The 25,500-nt window shown below is 45.9% G+C and overlaps 1 protein-coding gene across 4 annotated transcripts in view; it reads right to left on the bottom strand.

The window, feature by feature from the left end:
* EGFR (epidermal growth factor receptor) overlaps nt 1-25,500 on the bottom strand; it is a 153,963-nt gene that overhangs the window by 67,446 nt on the left and 61,017 nt on the right. The window contains exon 1 of one of the 4 annotated variants that reach the window (XM_061997509.1): nt 3,770-3,859. The exons of the other annotated variants lie outside the window; for them this stretch is intronic. The gene's annotated coding sequence lies outside the window, so the exon portion shown is untranslated. Of the gene's footprint in view, nt 1-3,769; nt 3,860-25,500 lie in introns of those variants that run through there. 4 annotated transcript variants of the gene reach the window in all.

The following is a 25,500-nucleotide window of genomic DNA, read 5'->3' as shown; positions in this document are numbered from 1 at the left end:
CCTCTGACACAACCAGAAATTAAAGGGGGTGAACCCAACTTTTATACTAAGGGTCCCAAAAGTAGCTGCAATGAAAACTGTAAAAGAGACTCGAAGCTGATACCATGAGTGGCAGCGGATCAGTCTCACTCCCATCCTCCTCAGGGCCGGAGGTGTTTCAGTGGAGATTGCAGACGTCTAAGCTAAGAGCTTGAACTTGTAATAAAAACCTTTCACTTTTCCCAGACAGGGCTCTCCTATCTGAGGATGTTTGTGAAAACCATGCTGCCAAATCTGTGATTTCACAAACTTTTCCACAGTGATAACGTAAACAGCAAGTAGTGATTTATCTGGAGGATCTAGCTGCGTTGAAAGAGGATGGTGAAAAAAATGTGCATTTTGGGACATTTTCTGCCCTCAGGGAAGAGGAAAACTCATATACATGTAGAAAATGAACCACATGCCCCAGATTTGACAGAATCAGAGGGGTTTTTTTTAGTGCCTTCTGAAAATCTGTGTCAAATTCAGTGAACTGAAAAAATATCACCAACTAAAAAGTCCTTTTTGTTAACTGAATTCACCCTGCCTTACCTCTTAATAAAGCCAATCTGCACATCCATAATATTCTCCATAACCCACTGAGCTTCCAGCCTTCCTTTTGAAATGAGCAGATGATGGCTCTCTCAGGGGTGAGCACATTTTGCTCTCAGTTACATCCCCATCACACCAGATGCAACGCCACTGACTGGGGCAAAAGTATAGCGGATTTACATCTCTCTCATAGACTGTACCAAGTAAGGAGGGTTTAATTAAACCTAAATTCATGGTGTTTTAGAAAGTTTTGAGCAAGAAGGAAAACTAGGCTTAGCACTGTCAGCCTTGTTGCCATGAAGCATTTCAGAAACCCCTTCAATTCCAGCTGAACGTGCACACGTCGTGTGGCAGTGAAGCTACAGCAGAAAGGAGAACAACTTTCCTAACTTGGATAACTGGTTGATCTGGAGTTTTGATTAAACAATCCTTCCAGTAATGAGTTATCCTCTAAGAGGGCAGCAGTCTTGAATTCCCCCTCATATTTCCTTAATGGCTTTCACATTTTATTTTCCCTGCTGCAGTCAAAACAACTTCTTTGGCAGTCGGATCTTCCTGCACTCCGCAGCCTGCGTGACCACTCTTATCCCCATCATGGGACTGTGTTCTCCCCTGGATGAAAGAGAGAGCATCTGTCTTCACCATTGAAATGAAACCCTTCCTATTTTTGCAGAGCTCTTGGGGCCCTGGTTGAAGTGCTGGGAGAAAAGGAAGATATATAGGGCTGCTCATGCAATCGTTACGTGCATCTGTGGCACATGATGGGGGGCAGAGGATGGAAAGGAGGAATGTGGCCAGGTACTTGTCCCAGCACCCGTGTTTTGCCCTGGCACCTCTCCCTCCTTGCTCCAAAAATAAGCACCCAGGTTTACAGCAGCCACCACTGAGCAGAAGAACCCCACAATCAGAGGGTGCTTTCTCATCTTTGCTTTCCTCCTCAAAAAGGATGCCCAAATGAGTGAGAAAAGTGCTAAAACTGTCCTTGACATAAGCTATCCTGTAGTTTATCTGGTACCACTTGGGCACCGCTCACAGCTGGGCAGTGCCATGCAGGGAAACACACACAACAGAAAGAAGAAACTGTCCTACTGTTACAGAAGAAACTGTGCTACTCTGAAGGCCAAATGAGGGTCAACATCTCAAAAGCAAGAGGCAGAAATGACAACTGTGGAAATTCATCATTTGTTGGGGTATGCATCACCACCCCTCCACTAAACTGAGACACAGTATTGAAGAGCCAACATTCTGCAAAGACAAAGATCCACATCATCAATAGCAGGGCTGTTCTCTTTGTCATCAGTCACCATCAGTCTGATGCTATCACATCCAAGGCTTTCTTTCCATATTTCTTCATCCTAGGCTCTTTTTCTATTTTCCCTTGACATTTTCCCACTGAGATTCAACTTTTCTTTTAAACATCTATCCTCTGCAATCTGCCTTGCTCCAAAAACACAGTCAGAAAGCAGAGAACCAGAAGGCTTCTCTCCCCTAACCTTTCTCAATATAGCAAAGAGAAAAAAAAGGCAAAATGAAGAAAGGTCTTGTTGTAGAAAAGTCAAGCCCAGGACTGAAGAAGGCAGGAGCTCGCTGTGTGGTGAGGAGCCCGGGTGAGTTGGCATGGGCTAGGGGGGCATTGCTTCTGCAGCTTTGTACCCATCCCAGAGCCAACCTTGCTTCCCCTCCCGCTGCTTGATACCATCATCCAGAAACCCTCAAAAGCAAAACCCTTTTGCCTTCTTATCTGCATCATCCAAAACCATTTGCAAGCTGAAAATCAGGGCTGTACCATGCTCAGTGTAGATTTACCCAGAGTAAATTTAATAACTAACAGCCGAGTTATTGTTTGTTGATGTGTGGAGCCTTGTGTCTTATCGCTTTATTAAAATGTCTACATGTACTTATCCACTTCCAGGAGGCGTTTAATCTCCTCTGTGGCCACTAATAGCAAATCCCTGCCAACAGTTGATAGTACCAAGTGCTAGGCATCAGTGAAGTGCCAATTTCCAGGAGCCACATATAAAAAGAGGCTTGTGAACACAGGAAGAAAACAGAAGAAGAAAAAAAAAAGGACTGTTTAGTTCTCTGAATCAAATGAGCCCCATTACAAACAACAACAGAAATAAACATCGAAGAATCAAGACAGCAAAGTTTTAGGATGAATCTTACTTTTAGTGGTCGATGGTTCCCTTAATGGCAGCTACGAGGAAAAGAGGTGCTGGGGCTATCTGCGACGGCAAGGGGGTGAGAAGGAGCACCCCAGCCTCCTGCCACGTGGAGTTGCAGAGGGGAGAGGTCACACTTCTACTCGGATCCTAAAGGACCCGAATGGTCCTGTCGGTCTCCATCATCTCCCAGCGCCATGCCCGGGGGCTGCCCCGGCACAGCTCCTGGTGTGGACCGAGCATCAGGCCCTGCAGCCGTTCCCACGGCACAGTGGGATCCCTCCTTCCTGCACACCACACCAGCCATCCCGAGGGGGATTGTGAAAAGGAAGAGAGAAGTCTTGCAAGTACTTTCCCAGTTACCGAAACACTCAGGTTTTATCCTTCGTTACAGGCTGCCTTCCCTGTAACGGCTCACGGTCATCTGGGGCCACTAAGGACTCCCTGCAGCAAGCCAGGCAAGCTCAGCCCACCCTGCTCTGCTGGCTTCCCATTTCCAACCTCTAAAAGGGAGGTTTCTCAGGCCCCACAGAGTGCCAAGAACCGCTCTGCCTGCTGTCTGGTGGTTCACGGTGTCAGCTCCTGACAGGCCATGGCCAGCGTGACAAAATGCCAGGTAGGCAGCATGGAGCAAGACAAAACTTGCCTGGGCGTGATGGCTGATGTTACTTGTGAAGAAGATGTCTGTCTGTGTCCAGAAGGTCATGGGAGGTTCTCCTCCTGCTCTACACTCTGCCCTGGTGAGGCCCAGGGACGTGGAAGCAACAAGCAAGGCAAGGGGAGAACTACAGTAGAGAAATCCTATGGATTTCATGCACAAACTCACCGTCTCTCTCTCCTCTCCCTCAGAAACAAAGCAAATTACAGCATGTGGGGCTGATCTGCATAGCTGATCAAGGCTGCTAATTGTCCAAAGGGCTCTGGTGTACACACAGAGCTAATTTTACACAAGTATAATGTGAATTTTCCTGTGGAGTATGGCACAGGCACAGTTCCCTTTCTAATTTCCACCGCAACAGTGGCAGAAGTTTGAATACCTGTGCTTGGGCTCCTTAAATCCAACGCTGCTCTCACTTAATGCTGTGCTCTGGTTTGCAGAGATCAAGATGAGGTGCAGAACACAGTCCACAGAACCTGGTAAAAGTAACAGGAACAAGAAATGCAGTGACTTGTGCCCTGAAGAACTGCCTGCTGTGGGAAACTACCCTGTCCAAACCAGCAGTGTTTCAGCCCAGCTCCTGGCCACAGGGTCTCTGGACACAGCCTAAAACATGGAAGGCAATGCTTATTTTATGGCCCAATTCCAGGACTGCCTTAAACAAAATCAGGTAACTTCAGCTTTTTGGAAATGCAGAAACTGCAGTGGGGGATGTAAACAAGCAGGTTTCAACCTATGGCTCAGTCACACATGTACTGGAGGGTATTTCTTTAAGTCTCTGCTGTTTTTATTGAACATCTACATAAATGGCAAAGGTGATATTCTTAGGAAGATTGACTCATCTGGGAAAAAGCAAGAGCTCCCTGTTATTTCTCTCATACCTGCCCCTTCTTGCTTTGCAGCTTATTACTTGGAAAGAGGAGAACAGCTATTAACCAACAGACAACGTGTGCTCACTACCTCATCTTCCTTTTCAGAGTGATACCAGGTCATCTGCTTTTGTTTTTCCTCTCCAAAGACACACAGCTGAGCCCACCTCTGCACAGAGAAAGGGCTTTGTGTGAGCTACAGCAAGATTCATCATTTTCACCTTCTCAGCACTGGCATAAGCCTGTCTGCTTCCCCATCCTTTCCTCTTTCCCAAGTTATTTCATGGCTGAAAAGTTACTGAGAAATCTGTCCTCAGAATTTAAGGAGAGGGAAAAAAACCACCGGCCCTAAAAATTAAGACATCTTTTAGCAGCTTCTCCTTTTAGCAAACTGTCAGAGCTCGCTGTTGGCACTGGCACATGAACAGACCAGCAACAACGTGTCATATTGATGAAAATACCTTTAAAAATACACAAAATGCAAAAGGAACAGGCTGAGGCAGCTTCCTGGCCACAGCAGGCAGACACCTCATTTTCAGTCTTGTGTGGAGCGAACAGTAAGTCAGCGTCTGCTTACAGGGAGGGGTTTATGCACCGATGCTCTGTGTATTTACACAGCCTTTAAATATTTTTCTTAGCTCCCAAACAGTCCATCCTGCCTTTGGGGCTCACAGATCTGTCTGGTGGGCACATGGAGGGGAGAAGGTGCCTGTATTTTGTACCTTTTCCCCCCTAACAAAGCTGCTCATGCTCGCTCTCCTCAGGCAAAAGCAGGATTTCACCAGGGAAGGTTTGGCTACAAAGGGTGGTCGTTCCCATTCTTCCCCTCTGCCTTGTGTTTACCAGGAGCAGCTGAATTGCACAGAAACGAAGCAGTTTACACAACCACCTGAAATAACAGGATTTGTCCTGTTTTAACTCTATAGGAGGCCGTGACTCACCAGCAATGATAATATACACTTCAAATAAAGACCTTCAGCTTCATTTCTTCAGTTTAGCAACCTAGCCTAGCAGGGGATGGTGTCCAAGCTGTCACTCCTCTATTAATATTCCTTCAATAATTAGCTGTTTCTCACAGTTTTCCCCTTTTATTTCATGCCAGAAAGCAAGCCTTTCCATGAACAACATACCAAAAGAGAGAGCTACTATTTTCAAGTGTCTGTGTTTGCAATACGAACCTCTCTGTGTAAACAATGAGATCTTCCCTTGCCTTGAATGAACCAGATGTTTCGGGAGGGGAAAAAAACCCCAATCCTCCCCACATCGAGGACAGTAAGGCAGAGAAGAGATGCTTCCACCATAACTGACTGATGGACTCTTAGCATGGGTAAAACTGGTCTGCCTTCCACCTTTTGATTGATCTGCACTGCTCAGGCAGAGAGGTGTAAGCCAGTTTTTCAGAGTCATGTCTCAACAGCCAAAGCTTAAAGGCTTCTCCTATCAGGCCTGTCCTCTCTCTCCTACACAGTGTCCTTGCTATGTGAACACGTCCCTGCTGAAATCTGCTCACCTCCCACCTCCAAAGGACTCGATGATCTTAAAGGTCTGTTCCCAGCTGAAATGATTCTGTGATTCTGAGCACGGGTTCGAGTGAGCAAGGTTTTGGCTGCAGCTTGCTCAGAAGGGCTAACAGCAAGGATGAGCCCACGAGGAGCTCTTTACTTAGGACTTGCTATGATAATTTCCAATGGCAACATGCTGGACTTTGAGATGATCACCCCACAGTGTTTTCCCTCATTAGAGCATTCAGTGTGTTATGAAAAAGATTACATTTAATTAGGCAACGGAAAACCCCAACACAGCCCTGTAGGACTTCCAAAGAAACAAACTTCTACCTGAATTTCTTCCTCTTTCTCTGATTTTTCATGAATCCAAGTGTGATTTCCCACTAAAGTGACACAAATGACGTTTTCTGAGGTAAACATGCCTGTGCTTTCATCCTGGTTCCTTGTGTTGTTAGAAGAAAATCTCAGTTATGGTAGTGAGAAATGAACTCGCCTTCTGCTCTCTCTTACTAAGGAAGACTGATTGGGGGTGATTGTGTTGTCTGTCTCTGTGAGAAGCTGCTGTAGAAGCAGGGTGTTCATGGCTGAGCTCAAACTACCTTTCATATGATGAATGTGAACACACAAATTCAGCTTCAATACTGAAGTCAAGCATCTGATTTTGTTCCCTGCCTAGAAAAACAAAGAGCTGAATACTTGCTACTGCTGAAGAAATGAAAATCCCAGTGAAATGAATTGAACATGGCTGGGTACCAGAAGGACACGGAGGCGTTGCACTGCAGGCTCTAAATCTTCTTGTAAGTCAACAGTTAATACATGAGTGGCTTTTCTTCTCCTCTCCTACAGGTTGATTCAAGAACCCCAAGGAATCCCAGTTCCAGATGTGTTTATACTTCCAGCTTTTCACCCCGGTGTCCTCAGAACAGCACAAATAAAAACCAGAACCCCTATAACAAGGCATCTGAACAAAAAAATACAAGCACAGTCTGCAGGAAAGAGCTTGGGCTGTAGGACCCCAAATGGCTTAAAAATACAGCTGCTGGAGTTATCTTCCACACAGATATTGTTAGTTGAATTAAACTGCTCAACCAGAAAGGATATGGTCCGTTTTTAGCAACCTATCAAGTCCTTGAATTACAGAGCCAGGGACAAGCCCCAGTGCTCAGGCAGGATGGAGACACACTTCTGAGCAGGGCTTGGGAGGAAGATACCTTGGGACCACTGCACCTCTTCACACTGTGACTGCAACTCCTCTAATCCTCCTGCTTTCCCAGCTTCAGGAAGCAGCCATTGCAGGCATCTCATCTAAACCTGAGACAATTACCAATGCGTCTGTCTCTCCTGGTCTCGAAGGACAGGTTTCCTGCTGCACAGCCTTTCTGCTTGAGAAGCCCTGTCCAGACTTGCTGTCTCTCCCAGTCTCTGTGGCTTTGACCTGCCTGAACCGAGGTTCTGGCAGATCTCTGCTTCTGGAAGGGGGCACAGCACTGGAGTGGCCACATCTCCCTAGTGTCCAACTGAGATGAGCAAACTGCTGGGAAATCTGCTTGAAATCCCCCAGTTTGGGCAGAGGAGCAGCGACTGCTGAAATGTGTGCTCTCAGACATAGTATTTCTAGCTGGGTTGCAGTGGTTATCTTCAAAACCAGAAACATAAGCTCCTCATCACTCACACTACTACACACATACAGAAAGTATATTCCTGACATCCTTTATGATATAAACTTGAACAGAAAGTTCATACCCTGCTGGTAGGCAAAGATGACTTGTAGGCAGTAGATTGCATGGTCTATGAAAAAGCTGTCCAAAATGGCCTTGAAATTGAGGAACAGGCAATCTTTTACTCTTCCAGAGTATTTCCAGGTCGGTAAATGTGAACTTTTGTTTGCAAGAACAACCAGAAGTTGCCTCCACCATTCTCCTACCTCTCATTCACTTCACTCTGCAGTACCCAGAGGAGAGTATTCTCCTCTGTCCTGTATGTTACAAGGTGAGCTGAAGTCTTTCCTGCCAAAACTTAATGAAAAATACAGCATGATACAAATCCTTTCTTTCTTCCCCCCCTCCCCACTCACTATCAAATCCCTTTTTGGAAGGCATTGAGAATGATAATGAATACACCAGGCTTGCTAACATGTTTGGTTTCCTAGACTGGATAGTACATTTATGTTAACACTCTTTATATTAAATCCATCTGGGTTTACTATAAAGACAAGAAACAAGAGAAAGCATACAGCAATATGGAGAGGGAATGGGTGAAGTGGTGTGGTATGAGGACAGAGTGTGCCTCTCTGTGCTCTCCAGCTATGCCTCATGCTTTGGGTCCACAGAAGGTAGAAAGGACCTATGCTGCACTTCCAGCCATTCCATGTTTTTATTGTTCAGGACTGTTAAAGACACTTTAGATTCTATTAAAATTCCAAAATGAGACTGCTATCAACATAAATATCCTAACTAGCAGAATGTGCCCAGTATAAAATTTGCACCAGATGCATTCACAACAATTTGGGGGCTGCAGATCTGCCTGTATTTCAACTACAGGTAGAAAAATTTTCCCCCAGAAAACTCCTTTGCCAAAAACTTAAGGTGATCCTGTTTCTTCAGAAATAACACAATTGCAGAAGAAGAAGAAAAGGCTTTAATATTAGTTTGAAAATCTGCATGCACACACACAAAATCTTTGAGCTTGCTTCCATCCTTTCTCTAAGTTTGAGCTACACCAATCTCATCAGGATAAAGATGTCTTAAGGCTCAAAAGCCACTGTGCCCACTTGAGAACCACAGAATCATTTTGGTTGGAAAAGCACCTGAAGCTCCTGGAGTCCCAGCCCTCCCCTCACTGCCAAGCCCAGTACTACCCCATGGCCCTCAGCTCCATGGCTTTGGGATCCCTCCAGGGCTGGGCACTCCCCCAGCTCCCTGGGCAGCCTGGCACAGGGGCTGGCAACCCTCTGAGGGAAACAGTTCTGCCTCAGCTCCAATCTCAGTCTCCTCTTGTACAACTTGAGGCCATTTCCTCTTGTCCTATCATTCATAACTAGAGAGAAAAGTACAGCCAAAACTGCCCTCAAAGAGAACAGTAATTTCTGCTAATATTAATTGTTATTATTGTTCTTTGAACTGGCATTATATGTGACCTGTGTCTTGGCAAGAGGTAAATGTGAGCTCCCTTAACCCTGGAGCTCTACAGATAGTGGCATGTCATTGTGACTCTCTTATTGTGATGCATAAATCACAACACCGAGCACAGCCAGTTTCTCTCCCACCAAACAACAAGGGTAAAATTAACTTCCCAAGAGCCTCATCAGATATGATTTAAATATATACACGACAGCTTCGTAGCTGCATTTAGTCTTATCTACTGCCAAGGTCCCCATGGCTTCAGGAGGGCAGAATTAGGCACTTAGTATTTGCTGAGCAACAAAGCAACACCCATATACAAAAGCTAAAGCATCTTTGCCCAGCTTCTGAATCTATTAATCTGGAAAAATGCATTCATAGACTTCAATAAATCTGCTCATAAAGTGGCTGGTTGTAAGATATACATCTAGTATGTACCTCTGTTTCGAGTTTCAGCTTCAGATTGTTTTGCTAAGCTGCCTTCCTCATGATGGCTTAGCACTAAACTCATGTCCTTGCACATCTGTTCTTAAAGCAGTTATCCTAAAAACAGACTACAAACAGAGAATACATTTTAAACTGTATTTGTAAAGAATGTCCCCGAAATCTGCACAGACAGCTGATATTTTCCCTGTTTTCTATGTAAATATGTCTACTGCTGCAGCAAATCCCTTACACTCCTTCAAGATAGCTCATACTTCACTCAGTAGCACTGATAAAGCAAGAGAGCAACAGAATGTTAACTATAAACAGAAATGTCCTGTTCTTCTTCGGCCCTTCACCAGAAGAGCCAAGAAGTTAAATTCTATGAGACAGGTGTTATCCTTATTTTTCAGTGAGGAGAACTGGATCAAAGTTCAGAGGCTTTGAGGATGCTGAAGAAAAGCAGACTGCAGATCAGTCAGCTGCTGTTAACCCAATGCATTTTCTCTCTCATGCTGGCCTGGAGAAAACAATAAACAATTGGGCTTGGACCAACATTCCTTTCGTGCATCAAATCAACTCTTCTTTGTCTTGCTGGGAAGCACAAAATAAAACCCAGCACCCAGACAGACAAATTACAACACATGTATAAGGTATCTCTGATATAACTGTTTACTGAAAACATCTGTGTGACCAAATACAGGCCCTGTGTGCAAAACCCAGATGGGATTGCACGATGCCATGACCACGAGGTTGTAGATCACGAATGGAAACATATATCTACACAAAGTCCTTGGGGCAATCAAAATTCAGTTTACTAAAGGAGACATAAAACAAGACATTTGCTGGTCTCCAAGATTTATTGAGCCAGAAGGCTTCTTTGCTGCTTGAGACCTTAAAGCACAGAGAACTTCTGCTTAACTGTGTGCTCTATAGGTAGGGCATAAAACAGGGCTCTCCAAGCAAACAAGCACAAGCTGTGAGGTAAAACCAGAGCAGAAGAGATCCTGTGAGATCCTTAAAGCCAGGGCTGAATCATCTGCAGGGCTTTGAGCATGAGGAGCAGTATCTTGTGAAGTGGCACAAGAACTTCAATGGGAAAAGTGAGGCCTACGCTTAACTCCAGGTAGAAGCCTCTGGACCAGCCCTTTCTTATTTAAGCATCACATCCTAAACCCAACACGTGTACAGCGGTCTTTCATAAAGCCTGACCTTTAGAAACAAGCCAGAGGTATTAGACAAACACACACCAACAAAATACTCAGTGTTATGGAGGGATAACAGAGAAAATCCTCCTCCCGAGGGAAGTTCAGGGTTGAGGACTGGAAGGTTGTGCTGCCTGCTCCTGCAACCCTGATGGGCCATCAGGGTGATGCCAAGAGACCAGAGAGTTAGTAACACTTCCTTTTTGTCAGAAAAGCCACAGACCACGTTCTGCAGCCTTATGAGCCACCAAGACATCTAGAGATCTCTGCAGCAGCCTGACAGTGACAGCTCTCCCTCTGAAGAGCGTGCCCACGTTAGCGCCTCAGGCCAGGCAAGGCATGTGCTGATAAAGGAAGGAGTTTCTTTGGTTCATGGGCACGCTCCCCAGAACTCCTCTGGGCTCTCTACATGCAGTAGAGATGATGGACCTGGCATGGACTCCACAGGGTACACGCTGCCTCAGGTACAAATCCCCAGTCCCACTGTCTTTCCTGCCGCTCAGCAGAGACTGGGCATATCCCAATAGCTCATTAACTCTGCACCTTGGTACTGTGCTGGAACACAGTGAACCGAGCTCTTAGCCCTCCCTCCACAACAATCCAGGGGCAAAAGAGGCTCCAGGCTTTCCCTGGACAAGGACAAGCTGGAGGTGCCTGGTCAGTCCAAGAAGCAGGGGCTGAGCCTGTGTGTGGTAGGAGAAGCAGAAAGAAAAAGCAACACAAACAAAAAACCTCACCCCACGCCCCCAGATTTCCTCCTTCTAAACAGTACCATAATAAACCAGATGTGCATGTTATTGCCTTTCTGTGGAAAAAAAATCTCTCTGGTATTGCAGTTTTTCCTCCTTCCTTGTCACACAAGTCCAAACAAATGTGGCAAAGAGAAACATCACGAGCAGTTCCCTCAAGAGGGATGGAAATGTGCAGAAATATAATATCTACTGAGTACAAAGGCTGATGGATGCCAAGAAAAAGTGTATTTCCAGGAAACCAAAGAGAATGCATCCTCTTATTTTACCTCTGATGGCTCAGTGTCCACAGATTAGCTTCTGGATGGGGACAGACTGTTTTTTCTTGCTGCTGCTCTACAACCATGAAAAAGGACAGCAAAAGGCTTAGGCTTCAGCACCACAACCGAGATAACACAGCTAGCCAAATATTTGTACAGGAAAATGATGGAAGCTTTGTAGCTCAGCTGCATAATGATGGGGAATGAAAGGCAAAGAGTTGGCCAAAGGACTGCAGGGTGGCTTCTCCTCATTGCCCAAAGGGAAGAGGAGCACTTAAGGGACAGGACACACATACAACCTACCCTAAAATCTAACTGACCTCCTTCCCCCTACTCTGTAGGATAAGCCACAAGCCAGTCTTGCACAAGGCATGCTAGAAGCCTAATCTGAGGGTTTCAATGTCATTTGAAGTCTGCAGAGCCTTGTGCAAGCTACCCAGTGAATTTTTACTTTGAAGAAAACAGAGAAACCATCTAGTAGCCGAGCCGTGTTGTGTTGTGTTTTAGGCTTGGAGTTGAGCAAGCCCTCCAAATCCCCATGCAAATCATCAACCCAACACAAAAACTCCTCCATGAAGAACAAGATCTTGTCTCTGGGCACAAAATCAACCTTCACGTGCGCTTGATGCATCAGCATGAAAGTGGAAGACCTGGAAGAGCACCTGTTAGAGCCATGCTCTAATGACTTGGTTTAGTGATTGATTGTGTCAGAGAGCTGCTACAATAGCAACACTGAAGGGATCACTGAGAAAGGCAGCTGGGGATTCTCTTCCCTCTTGCCACCTCTTTAGAGTTTTGAATCCACTGCCAAAGCCATCTTTGAGAGGGAGTTTATTCATTAACCTTTAGGAAAATGCCTCACCAGATGAATTGAGTCAGGTGACATTTTATAGGCAGTGAGTGATTTTCCAGGAACTATTCTGTACGTGTTAGCAATAGATTTGAGTGCTCAATTTCAGTGTTGTTCCTAAGGCTTAGAGCTGGAAGGGGAAATGAGCACAGTCGCACGAGGAGGAACGGGAAATGAGCAGCACCAGCTTCCCTGCCACTGCTGAAAGTAATGCTTCCTCTGAAGGACCACAGATGAGCAGCTCTGGCATACATTAGGAAATACATATGTTTTGCTTTTCTAACAGCCCTAGTCTATTATTCCCCAAAAGTCTGAGGCCAAACCATTTAAATCATTAAGTTCTCATTCAGAATTCAAGTACAAAAAGACCAAGCTAAGAAAGAAAACTGTTCCCAGTGCTCACTTTCTCATGGGGATTTTCTCCCTATACCACAGGCTTCCCCCTTGAAAACCACCATGGGCAGGCAGCCCCCCAGACAGCCTCACTGCATCAGCCTCCTGCCACCCCGAAACGGTCTCTACTGGGAAGCCTCCAGACTTAACCCCACAGCAGTGTTCCCCCTTGACCGAGTTCCACGTGAGCAGATGCCTTCACAACTTACTCCTCTGCACGTAAACCCTCCCCAGACAGGAATGCCTTGCTCTCTGTTGGTGAGGAATCTCTGTTATTAATGTATTTAGCCTCCATTTACTCTAAACAGAGGCATGTTCTGGCTGATAGGTTTAAGATCTCAAACATCTCACGGGAAGGACGTAGCCATGCCTCTGCACTGGCTCTGGGGACATTCACCATTCCTTCTAGTAGTGTCCAAACCTAACAGGAGCAGACAGACCCTGCTGGTGCCTGGGAGCACACAGATCTCCCCCTCATCATTCACAAGCAGAGCAGAAACAGGTAACTGCCCGGATCTGAGTGCAGGATGCCACTCAGATGGTCCTCATCTAGGAGGCAAGGTGAGGTATGAGCTCTGTTAACAGCACTTAGTAGCTCTCCAAGAGTTTTACTAAAAACAAAACTCTTCCCCACACGACCCACACCAGATCTCGAGCTTCACATTTATCAAGAACACGCAAAGGTAACAAACAGGGCAGAGGTAGAAGTGTAGCCGCGAGCATAATGGTTTGCTCTTGTGAAGGCAGTGAGATGTCATTTCGCTTCTCTTTCTGCTGTCTCCAGTGACAGGACAAGGGGTAATGGGCACAAGCTGGAATGCAAAAAGTCCCACTTAAACATAAGGAGAAACTCCTTTGGTGCTGAGGTGAGGGAGCCCTGGCCCAGGCTGCCCAGGGAGGGTGTGGAGGCTCCTTCTCGGCAGGTTCCCAAACCCGCCTGGACACGTTCCTGTGCCCCCTGAGCCAGGGGAACCTGCTTGAGCAGGGGCTGGGCTGGATGAGCTCTAGAGGTCCCTTCCAACCCCCACCCTTCTGTGGTTCTGTGGTTCTCTGCTGCAGACACTTCCACAAAACATCACAGCAGCACTGCACTGAGACTTCTACAAAGAGGTACTTGTCAATTCGAGTGAACTGGACCAATCATGAGTAACACAACCATGTTTCCCTCCACCAAGCACAGAGCTATTTAGAGGCTGAGCCATATACCACGAGTTGAAATATTAACCAGAGTGCTCCGTACTAAAAAGCCACAGATTTATTTTTTTCAATGTATGGACCATAAATATTGTCAGAGAAGAGAAGAGAAACACCCACCATCTGGCACGCATCTTTGACTTACACACCAAAGTTGTTAGCAGCTTTATTTGAAACGTGGATCTCCTCTAATGAGGCCATTCCAGCTTCCAGCACTGAATTATATTGTTTCCACACACAGCTGAAAAGCTCCCACTATAACTTCTCTGCCTTTCCAGAGTGTTTGGTCTACAAAGAACAGAAGCTCAGCTGGTTGAAATCAAAGCAGGAGACTTCTCAGATAGCAAAGGCTTCTCTAGCAGACTGTAGTGGCTGTTGGTGGTAACAGGAAAGGGCTGGAAGAGGTTGTGGTGGTGGCAAACCAACAGTTAAAGCTTGTCTGGAGAGCTTCAGCTCGTTAAAAGGAAAAGCTCCAGTAATATCTCCCAAACTTCCTTTTGCAAAGGGTGTACTGAGTGAAAATGGGAAGTGCGCTGCCTTTTCTGCTCGCGTGACCGCAGGGAGAGTAACTCATCCGAAAGGGAGGGGGGAGCCTTTTGGATGAAGAAGTAAAAAGCCAGGATGCTCATTATCTGCCCAGTCCCTGCAAAGCACAGTAGTTCATAAGCAACGAGTCCTGCCTGGAAGTGCTGGGGGTTAAGCTCAGCTGCAAGCTTCCGACCCCTTCCCTCCATTGCTCCGCACACACTGCAAGCCCAGCCCCTACATCAGGAGCTCTCCCTATGTTTAGGGGCTTTAGTACAGACTCCTGCAAAACTCCAATGAGCAATAAACTCGTCCTTGTCTTGGACGTCAGCAATGACCGTGACAAGGCCATTCTAAGTTTGCCTGAATCACCCAGTTATTTATCAGTTGACTAGAATAAATATTGACTGTTCTTTGCACTGTCCTCTGCAAATACAAACTCACCAAAGAGCTTGAAAGGCTAGAAAAAAAAATCAAAGTTGCTAGATAAATATGAAAAAGAGCTTGTTATTTGCCCCAGGGTTGCCTCACTGCTTCAGATTTCCACTGTATCAAATAACAGCATTTAATCTTAAAGAAAGAAGATCTGATAGTGGTGTAAAAACGTGAGAAGCTGATTTTGTTGTTGTTGTTGGTTTGTTTGTTTTTACAGGGATTATCCAGGAGAAAAATGAAACCAAGAGACCACTTTTTTAGCCATGGTAAAGTTCTCTTTCCAGGAACAAACATATACACTGATTCATGTGTGTTTGGAAGAGCCAACGATTAAGCCTGGAGTGCTTTCCTACATCTTTAGCTGAAAGTTTTCTGCTTCTTTCTCTCTACATTCACTGTCTGTGAGGTGTCCTTTTCAAGGCACCTGGCTTGAGGCACCTTTCTTTCCATTTTCCCAGGTGCCCATTTCCAAAGCTATCAGTCAGAGACCAAGGGATGGGAAGTACATCCAAAAGCAGCAGCCCTCAGCACTAGGCCATCTGAGCACTGGGACAACAAGGCAAAACCACAGAGCACTTGACAATGTGATGCTTTCCTTTACTTGCCTCTCTCTTGCCCAGAACAAGCAGAAAAGCAGCGAGGATGACAGAGAAACCAGTCTCCACTCAAAAGCCCCTCATGCAGACCAAACATGAGCACAGGCCTTGCTGCATGTCACCTCATATATAACTACTTCTGCTACTGTAATAGCAAAACATACCAACTGATGGACTTAAACAGAAGCACAGCTTCACATGACAATCTCTTAATTCTCCCCCTGCCCTTTATTTGGCTCCAAGGAGCCAGAAGAGAAAAACTCCTTCCTCGGTGCACTGCGAGTCAAAACTTTAACCTCTCTCTCCCTGGGCACCAGCATAAAGTCAGCTCTTCCACTCCTCCAGTACAAGGAAAACTGAATGAACCATCTCCTCCCCTGCTCTGAGCTACAGCTCACAGAAGGGAGTGCCCACAGTGGTGGAAAAGGAGGCAATAAGAACCCAGGAAGGGCAACTGGAGTTACCATGCTGAGGTACCATACCCAGGAGATGCAAGGAATGCAGTAGAGAAGAAGCTCCTTTAACTGCACCACTCACAAAGTCCTTGGTGCTCACAAGTTTAACCCTGAGAAAGGAAAGACAAAATCCCAGAACCAACACTGTCAGGAGTTTAAATGGTCTGTGTTATTCTGGATGATGTTATGAGCCATTTTTAGCCAGATATCAAGTTCTGCTGCTGGTTTACAGGTAAAAACCCCCCAAACCACACAAACAACAAATCCCCCTAACCTTGCAAGTAAAGCAGTAGCAGAAATACCAAAGCTAGTAAAAACAGAAAAGCCTTTCAATTTTAACTAAAAGAAAACCATAACCACCCTATTTGGGTGTCTGTCAGACCAACATTCTCTGTCTCTGTTAACAGCATGCACCTGGTGAGCCTTAGGTGAGGACAGCACTTTAGGAAGAGAAGCTGCTCTTTCCTTGATCATCCTCTTTCTGCATGAACATCTCCATGGAAATCTTGGAGGGAAATGAACACAACTCCTCAAATAAAAGGTATGTGTGTAATTCCAAGACACCACACACACTAACATGCCTCTTTTTCAGTCAAACGTGGGCTTCAACAAAGCGTTTTTAATAAAGATCAGACACCAAAAGGTTCTTTTAATGTTTTCAGGAACGGTTTTCATCTCACATTTAATGAGATGCATCTCACTTCTCCTAAATAGCAGCCCTCTTCTGGATAGACTAACTTAAAAGAAGAGCAAAGCAAACTCCACTGGCTTCAAAGTCCCTCCAGCTGCAGAGCCCAGCTGGAGGGAGACAGAAGGCATTACTCCCCATCCACTCCTTCAGGGGCTGGCAGAGTCCAGTGTTGTCCTTCACAGCTGGACAGACTGGGGGTAAGGAGCAGAGCCAGGAAGTGAAGAGCCATGAGAAGGCTGGAGGCTGGGTGGGAGCCCTCCCTCAGGCTGAGAAGCACGTCCCACACCGGACGCTGTCCTGCTGCTGGGCTGGCTCCATCACACCCCTCAGCAGCAGCAGGAGCCCATGCATGCCCCTCAGCAGCAGTTCTGGACCAGCCCCTGTGTGAGCAGGTGGAATTTTAATTAGAGAAAGGGAAAAAAATCTTAATCTCATTAACAGCTGTGTAGGGGAAAAGGCACTAAGATTAAAGCCTTATTTTGCAGGGGAATGAGAAGAATTTCCCTACGACTGGTAGACACAGAGCTCTTCCACTGGTCTGTCCATCCATGCTGCTACTCAGAGGCATTTAGCCAGCGAGGGGTTTATCACCTGGGAGAGGATATCTTCATGCTCCTGCCACTACACTATAAAGCCAAGGCAAGCATGTGTATGAACAAGAACTGACTTAATGCAGTGCATCAGCAAAATCATCCACAATATGGCTGTGGCTGTGCAGAGAGTGTGGGCAGCAGGTCGAGGGAGGTGCTCCTCCTCTCTACTCTGCCCTGCTGAGGCCTCATCTGGAGTCCTGTGTCCAGTTCTGGGCTCCCCAGCTCAAGAGGGACAGGGAACTGCTGGAGAGAGGCCAGTGCAGGGACACCAAGATGATCAGGGGACTGGAGCATCTTCCTTCTGAGGAAAGGCTGCGGGACCTGGGGCTGTTTAGTCTGGAGGAGAGAAGGCTGAGAGGGGAATCTAATTAATGTCTACAAACATTTAAAAGGTGTATGTCAAGACATCACGACAACACTTTTTCTGTTGTCTCAAGTGAGAGGACAAAGGATAATGGACACAAGCTGGAACACAAAAAGTTCCACTGGCACAGGAGGAGAAACTCCTTTGGTGCTGAGGTGAGGGAGCCCTGGCCCAGGCTGCCCAGGGAGGGTGTGGAGGCTCCTTCTCGGGAGGTTCCCAAACCCACCTGGACACGTTCCTGTGCCCCCTGATCGAGGGGAACCTGCTTTGGCAGGGAGCTGGGCTGGATGAGCTCTGCAGGGCCCTTCCAGCCCACACCATGCTGGGATTCTGTGATTCTGATCCTTGCACAGTTTCACATGTGGTGGGATTTTAAAAAGAGGTATTTTTGCAAGGCACATGCCAAAGCACATTACACAGGCTCATGACAGACAATAAACCCGCTAAGCAAAGGTTGTGCAACTATGGCAAGTGATGCCAATCTTGCTCACAGGTGAGAGAATCCAAGGAATGCCACTGTAACATTTAAATATATGACTGTTCAGGTAATTGCAGGGTCATCAGGGTTGCAATTTGTGTTACACTCATTGCCTACATACACCACCGCAGTAGACAACAGAAACATTATGAATAACTGATCTCAGGTCTTGTTTCAAAATGTAAGGCTGTTCTGCTGTTAAGGAAGTGAAGGAAAATCCTCAAGATCCAAAGAATTCAGAGAAACCTGTAAGTGGCTGATGGCTGAGAGCACAGAACCAGGTTACAGAAAGAAAAGGGAATTGGGTTCACCAAATTCTGAAGCACTGTGCAAGCAATTTATGTACTGCTTCTCTGCTGGGAAGGCTCCTGTTCACCTGGCTTGGAAGATGTAAATAGTCCTCTGAGCATCAGTGGCTAAATGAACTGAAGTGTAGCTCTCAGGGTTTGTAAGCTCTGTCCTGAGAGCTCCCTCTGATATCAAAGAAAGCAGAGAGTGTTTATCACCGAAGAGACTTTGAAGTGTCCATTTTTGTCCTTGCTTTGCAGGTTTATGTTCTGTTGGCTTAAACCAAGGACAAGATTAGACACAACAATTACATTCCCATCAGTTTGCTACAGCACAGGACCCTTTTCTGCTCTCTCTGTCAGATGTCTTGGATTCTTGGACTGCAGCTTGGAAGCAATTGCTGGGAGCTGAGACTGATGCCCATGAAATGAAAACAGAAGACTTGTATGGAAAGTGGAATAACACCCAGCTCATCAGAAAGGATTCTGGGCTGGCAGATGTCACCCAGGCCACCTTGCAAATACAGTGGGTTTATTTCTATTAAGCAGCTATTAGATAATCTATAGTGTTTCTCTGATGAGCTATTTCCACAAAACTTTCAGTTTTAAGGCTGTTTCTTTTCATACTCTGAGCAGATGGGCAAAAGTAAACATTTGTCAATGCTCTCCTAACATTTATCAGCCAGGAAACGAATGCACAGGGCAAACAGCTGATTAAAGAGCAGCAGCACACATTTTATTGAACCTACCTCGTTAGTATTGTGCTGGATGTCTTCTGAGAGGGTGTTCAGTAAAGCACTACACTGCTTATACCCTGGACTAGAAGTTCTTGTGTGCAACTCAACACTACTCACATTAGATTTAATTCATTAAAACGTTAATTATGCTCCCCAAACAATGAGCTGAGAGAATTCATGTTTGGGAGATGGCTGTGGTTAATATCACTTGACCACAGCAAAAAAAATGACATGAATTTTGCATCATTTTGCATCTGGTTCAGCAGAACGAATCCAAACCATCCCTCAAGCCTAACGTCTGCCATTTCCAGAAGACATCTGAAACTTAACAACCTTCTTGTGTAATAGATGGGATGAGTTATGTCCTAAGTGGGTGTGCAGTTTGATACTGTACCAGCACAGGCTTGTTTTTTCCATCAATGGCAGCTGCCATCTGCAGAGAAACAGCAGTTCCAAAGGAATAAATGTTATCTCCAGACGTCACCCCCTGGGATTTATGTTTTCCTCTTGCAATGTGGAAAGCTGTTCAGTGTGAGGCATCTCTGGGAGCATTGTGGACAGTGTGTTCCCTCCTTAACTTCAGAAACCAGATTTAATAGATGACAGGGTTTGGCATTTGATTGCTAAAATACGCCTCTCACCTTCTTCTCCTTGGGTACATGCAGAGGATGTCTATTAGAGTCCTAAGGCATGACTTAGGAACACAGGAGAACTTGCTATGGCAACTGGATGCACTGAATAGCCAAGGCCAGCTCTGTAACACACTGGCAATTGTGACTGTAGCACTTCTAGTACTGATGCTTCACATGGTTTGGGAAGCTATAGAGGCGAAAGAGGAGCAACCACAGGGGTAGCTCACACTATAATGTGCTGATTTGATTTGCTGTAAATGGCACATGCCCCTCAGGTGTTCTCCTGTACTTTAACTTGCTCTGTAATGTAGTATCACCCTAACAAAATAACACCCTCAGATTGTATTTCTAAAGTTTAAAAGACCTAGTGATTGACTTGGAAATTGCACTGGGAATTTCTGCACTTATCCGACCAGCCACGTGCTTGTTTGAGCTGCTGCCTGAAAAGGAGAGAATTGCCTTGGGAAGGGAATAACATTGCCTTAGAGCTGCCCACTCGAAGGCAAGCATTGTCCACTGGCCCAGGCCCACCTTCTCAGTGCCCAAAGGGACCAAAGAGGTGATGAGAAAATGATCAAAGTCACCTTAGTGATGCCAGATTTGAAGCTCCTGAAAAAGCCAATGTGAGGCTCTGCTCAGTGTTGTCTAGGATATTACATACAGTATCCCCTCAACCTTCAGAGCCAAACCTGCCTGCTGTAGTGTTTGAAAGAAGGAAGGGCTGAGGGCTGACCAGCTTCAGATTAGTCCTGACTTGGTTTGTGCTCAGATCCACGCATTCTGCCCATCCAGTAAGTGGAGTCTGAAGAGAAGCTGGAAGTGTGGTGTCAGTGCATGCATTCCTGTGTGGCATGGTCCACAACAGCTCTTTTCCCACTGTACAATTACTGCTGAGCATCAGAAACATTTAAATAACAACTTCTAAGCAAACACAACAATCCAAACATCCTCTGGGGGTTTATCATCCCCTGCCTAATCTAAATTCATCACAGTATTACCAGCATGCTTCAAAGGAGTGGAAAGGAAGGAAAAGATAAGGCTTTCAGCAATGGTTAATACAGAAGAGCTCTCATCTGATTCCTCTCTTTGGGAAATAATCTCAATGAGCATTTTCATATCAGCAACTTTTGGGCAGCCCTAATGGTGAAGATTTCTTCAATCAGCATTGTACCAACTTCCAGCATGCACAAAATGCTTTGGGGGGGGGTGTCTCTCCCCTGGGTGAGACCCCAAAAGCTCTGCCAAGAAAATAAAACAGGATGCTTTATTGGCATACTGCTCTCCCCCCCCCCCCCCCATTGTTATTACTGTCTTTAGGAAGGGGGAAAAAAACTTTCCAGATGAAAATATGCGTGAGTGTAATGGCAATGACATGCAGGCAACAGCCTCCCTCCCCCATCTGGCTGTAAAACCCAGCTCAGGCTAAAGCAGCCCAGTAAACTTCATGGGCAGGGAGGGGGGGTGGTGGGGAGGGCTCAAATGGGCAGGGGAAGCAGTGAAAGCCTAAATAAACTTTGACCATTAGATAACAGGGCTATTATTGCTCTGTAAGACTTCCTGAATGGCCTAGAAAAAACAGAGACAGTTCTTGTTCCTGCCTGAAGGAAACACAAGGATGAGTGCTCAGTATGACAATCAAGAACTCTGCTTCTTTCTTTCTTCCTTCCTTCTTTTTTCATTTGTTCTTTATTTCTACTTAAAAACCATGCTGCAGACTTAGCCAAAGCCACAAAGACACTCCTTTCACACTAAAACCCAACCCCAGACCCTCTAAGTTGCTATTGGGGGATGTAAATGCCCCAGTTTAGGACAGGCTGCCAGGGCTGTGAGGCGATGCATCCCGGCTGTGCTGGCAATGTGCAGCAAAGGCAAGAGCATCCCTGGCTGTTAAACAAACTAAGGGGTGAAAGCAAGAGGAAACAAAATGGATTTGAGAAAACAGTGTCACTTTTAGTGGCAGGCAATTAAAACTGTGCATGCTTTATCAAGGGTTAGCTCTCCCTCCCCAGCAAAACCTCTGCCCTTTCCTGTACCTTTCCTTTTCCCTCCAATACCTCACCTCTCTGCACAGAGCTATTTCATTGCTTTTGAACTCTTACTCACTTGAGTCACCTCAGTCAAGGCTGTTATCCACTTTTAACCTCTTTGCTTGCATATATGATACTGCTGCTGTGCTAAAGCTGTTAGACTCATTAAGAAAGCATCCACACCAGTGATGTGTAATTACAGTTCCTCTGCTCAACCCGGGTGCTCCACAGAAACACCGACTTGTGCTGTTTATATTCACTGTTCTCCTTCAAGGTGAAATCACTGAGGAGCAGATCACTCGGCATCATATTTGGAAGATGGTGTGTGCTGGATCTGAAGTCCCAGCTGATCTTCCTTTCCCAAAAGGACACAAACTTCTCCTTTCCTCACCCCCTTCCTCTGGGTCCATGAGAGGAGCTCCCACTCTGGCTGCTCAGCTTGCTGCATCTACACAAACATTGCTACGACATGCAGCGAGTGAGGCCACATCCCTGTGCTGCCTCTTAGGAGATGCTACTCACCTCTCTAAACCTGCTCAGCAGCTTCTGCACCAGATGGAAACTTTCTCCTAGTGCTCTCTGCTAGTACAGTCAAACAACATCTGTATTTTCCACTTACTTCTACACTCTTTGTTGTGTTCTTGCTTTTCTCTAAATCACCTGCTTTGGTAGAAGTTTTCAGTCCTTCTGCTCTGTACTATCTTTACAGGCCTTTACCCATTCTTTGCCACTCATTCACTTTGGAGCCTTTCTTCTTGCAGCATTCTATATAGAATCCCACTGAGAGCAGGCATCTCCCTGGTGGAGGAAGGGCGGGCTGGATCTGTGCAGGATCCCGAACACTCTTTCAAGCAGAATTGAGTTGGCCACCTCATGTCACTGTGCTGTTGCCAAAGGATACCCAGTGCTACAGCTCTCTGTTCCCTTATGCACTTGGGACCACACCTTGAAGCACAGTGGTCCAAGGCTATGTTCAGCACAGAAGTGATAACTTGCCTGGCTTCTCATGCAAGAGCCCTAGAAAGAAAAGATGAAACCCTTAAAACGCACCAGTTTTGGTCTAGTGGCCTTAATATGTTGCTTCTCACTCAAGCAGGGAATACATTTAAAAACCAGAACTGTAGAGGAAGCAAGTTCTAGACCCAGGAGACAACATGAAGGCACTGGGGATGTGAGACACAGATAGGGATGAGCAGGTTGCCAAAATATAAAACTCAGCTTGTGGCAGACAAGATTACAATAATGCTTCAAAAGACTTCTGGTGCAAGTGATTGTGACTTAACTTCTTTCTGATATACCCCCCAAATGGTTCCCCCTAAAAACCTGTCCCTGGATGGGAATGAACACCCAGGGTGGGGGAAGGAAATAAAGGAGAGCGAGCAAATTTTGCACTTGTATTTTAGTAAGTCTCCAATATGAACCATTCACCAGCTGTGAGCTCATCCAAAACCCTAAGAGGTAGACAAGTCATTCTGCAGGACTGGAAAAAGTGATGTTAAGTTTTCTTTGAAGTGACTTAAAGAAATACCTAAGCTTGTTTCCTCCAGTTTCAGCATCCTACCAGGGATGCTGAGTCTGTTCAGGAGCCCTTACCATCATAGACTGATGAGGTTTTCTCTGCTTTGTGGCTGTTGAATTTTATGGTGTTGTTCCCAGAAAGGCTGTCATTAAATAAACAGCAGGGCTTATGTACAAAAAGACATCTCTGAAGGCTGGACAAAGAGACAGAGAAACTCCATAGGCCCCTAAAACGAGCAACTGAACGAGGGGAACACGGTGTCAGATGTGACTCGAGGGCTGGCACACTGAACACTGACCTCAACAGGGAAAAGAAACCTTTCCAGAGAAAACAGAGCTCTCACACACAAAATAGGTGAGGAAAGGAGGAAGCTGAGGGTTGCTGGTGAGAAACCCTGTCACTGCACCTTGTTTGCATCAAGCCCCCAGATGTGTGGTTGGAAAGGCCTCGTAGGGTACCTATGGTGAGGCATCAGGCTGCAGGTGTGGTGGGGGCAAAACGGGAGCCAGAAGTGCTTGTGTGAGCTGAGGGATGCTGACTAGCAGCTAGTTCTTGGCTAGCACGTGGTGTAGCCCTGAACTGCTACAATGGTTGTTAAATGGCCCCTTTTGGGGTATCTCAGTGGGAGACAGGCAGGACTGGGCCCTGCAAGTGCATTTGTCGAGTTCCCAGCAAGGGAACAGGGAACAGCACCAAGCAATGGGGCATGCTGGCCTTGGCCTGCAGGGTTTCCTCTCAAGAGGTGGCTGATAAAGTCTTCTAAGAAACAAGACTGTTCTACCAACTCCAGTGTGTGTCTGACATTGGCAGAGCCTCACCTGGGCACTCCAGCAGCATGGAGGAAAGCAAGGACCTGTGCTGCTGCTGGAGCCTTCAGGGCTACTCAGAGCTCATCAGGGCTCCTCTGAGACAGCAAAAATCCAACGGGTCCAGAGCAGTAAAAGGAAGCAGTTGCCACAGCCTTGGCTGAGAAGTTGCAGTTAAATCCCAAATCTGCCTCAGTGCTAGCACTCATTTTTGCCTGGGCCATTACCAAGGATCATTTGTGAATTCTCTGAGGAAGGACCTGCTGGAAATCCTCCATAAAGATGAAACAATTTACCGTGTCTGAGTGCAGCGCAAGCCTTGGTGCCTGTTATCAGCTGGCAAATGATTACCAGAAAGGGTTACCTCGATGGGGGCCATCTGTTGAGTCAAGCCTGGAAGGAACATTCCCATTGTGGCTGCACTAGGTGTTCTGAATTGACAATGTCACCTCAGAGAGAAGGTGTAAGCAAATTTGTAAAACACAGCCTCAGAAAGGGATGTTCTTTGCAGCAAGGCTTGTTTCAATGTAAAAACAATCAAAGACAAGATGTTCCCATGTTCTGTTTTTACCAGACCTCCCCAAGCAAGGGATGCTCACTCCAGGCTTGCAGGAGCAGCAGGTCTGTGAGGTGGGGGTTTTCTGAGAAGCTTTGTGTCTGTATCCCTTAGAATGATGTTTCTTTCAAGTGCAGTAAGAGCAGTATTCCTGACAAGGTGGTGTTAAGTAACTTCAAAAGGGAAAGAGAAAAAAAAAAGAACAAAAACAGGTTTGAACTGGTGGATAATATTTTTTTGTCCTGGTTGAATGCATTTACCTCTGTGCTCATTTAAATGAGCAGAATGTACTCCACCGAGTCCTATTAGTCTGTGTAACTTCAGGAACTCGGCCAAAATGGAAAGAACGAAAGACACAAACTCTTTTACTTGAGTTTCTTGTTTCAAAGCTAACTGATCACCACATTTCCTGCCCTCAGCCCCCCTGATGCAGTGGTAAAGTCTCCTCTTTGCTTTACCTGGATAATTCTACCCAACGAAACTCTGTCTCAGTCCCAGTTTTCCATCATGTGATATTATTACCAGAAAGATGAAAAAGGAAATGTAAGAAACAGAGCAGAAATGTAAAACCTGGAATAAGTATGTGCATATGAAATCACAAAGGGAAGGGCTGCAGAAGGTCACCAGAGGCCTTTCACTCACTCTTGTGCTGGGGCTTCCTCTGTGCATTGTTGAGAGCACACGTCTGAAATGCTTCTACTTAGCATCAGTTGAGATGGGGACCAAGAAAAGCTTAACCAATTGTGCCTTGCACATCTACTAGGAAACAGTACTTAAAATAATCCAACAAACAATATCACCCCCAACGAAACAACAAAACTCCACAGACCTAGATATTGATA

This window comes from Colius striatus, chromosome 5 (assembly GCF_028858725.1).
Source record: "Colius striatus isolate bColStr4 chromosome 5, bColStr4.1.hap1, whole genome shotgun sequence".
Classification (NCBI taxonomy): Eukaryota; Metazoa; Chordata; class Aves; order Coliiformes; family Coliidae; genus Colius; species Colius striatus.
The sequence above is the reverse complement of the archived record's forward strand: the minus strand, read 5'-3'. Positions and strand labels throughout refer to the sequence as shown.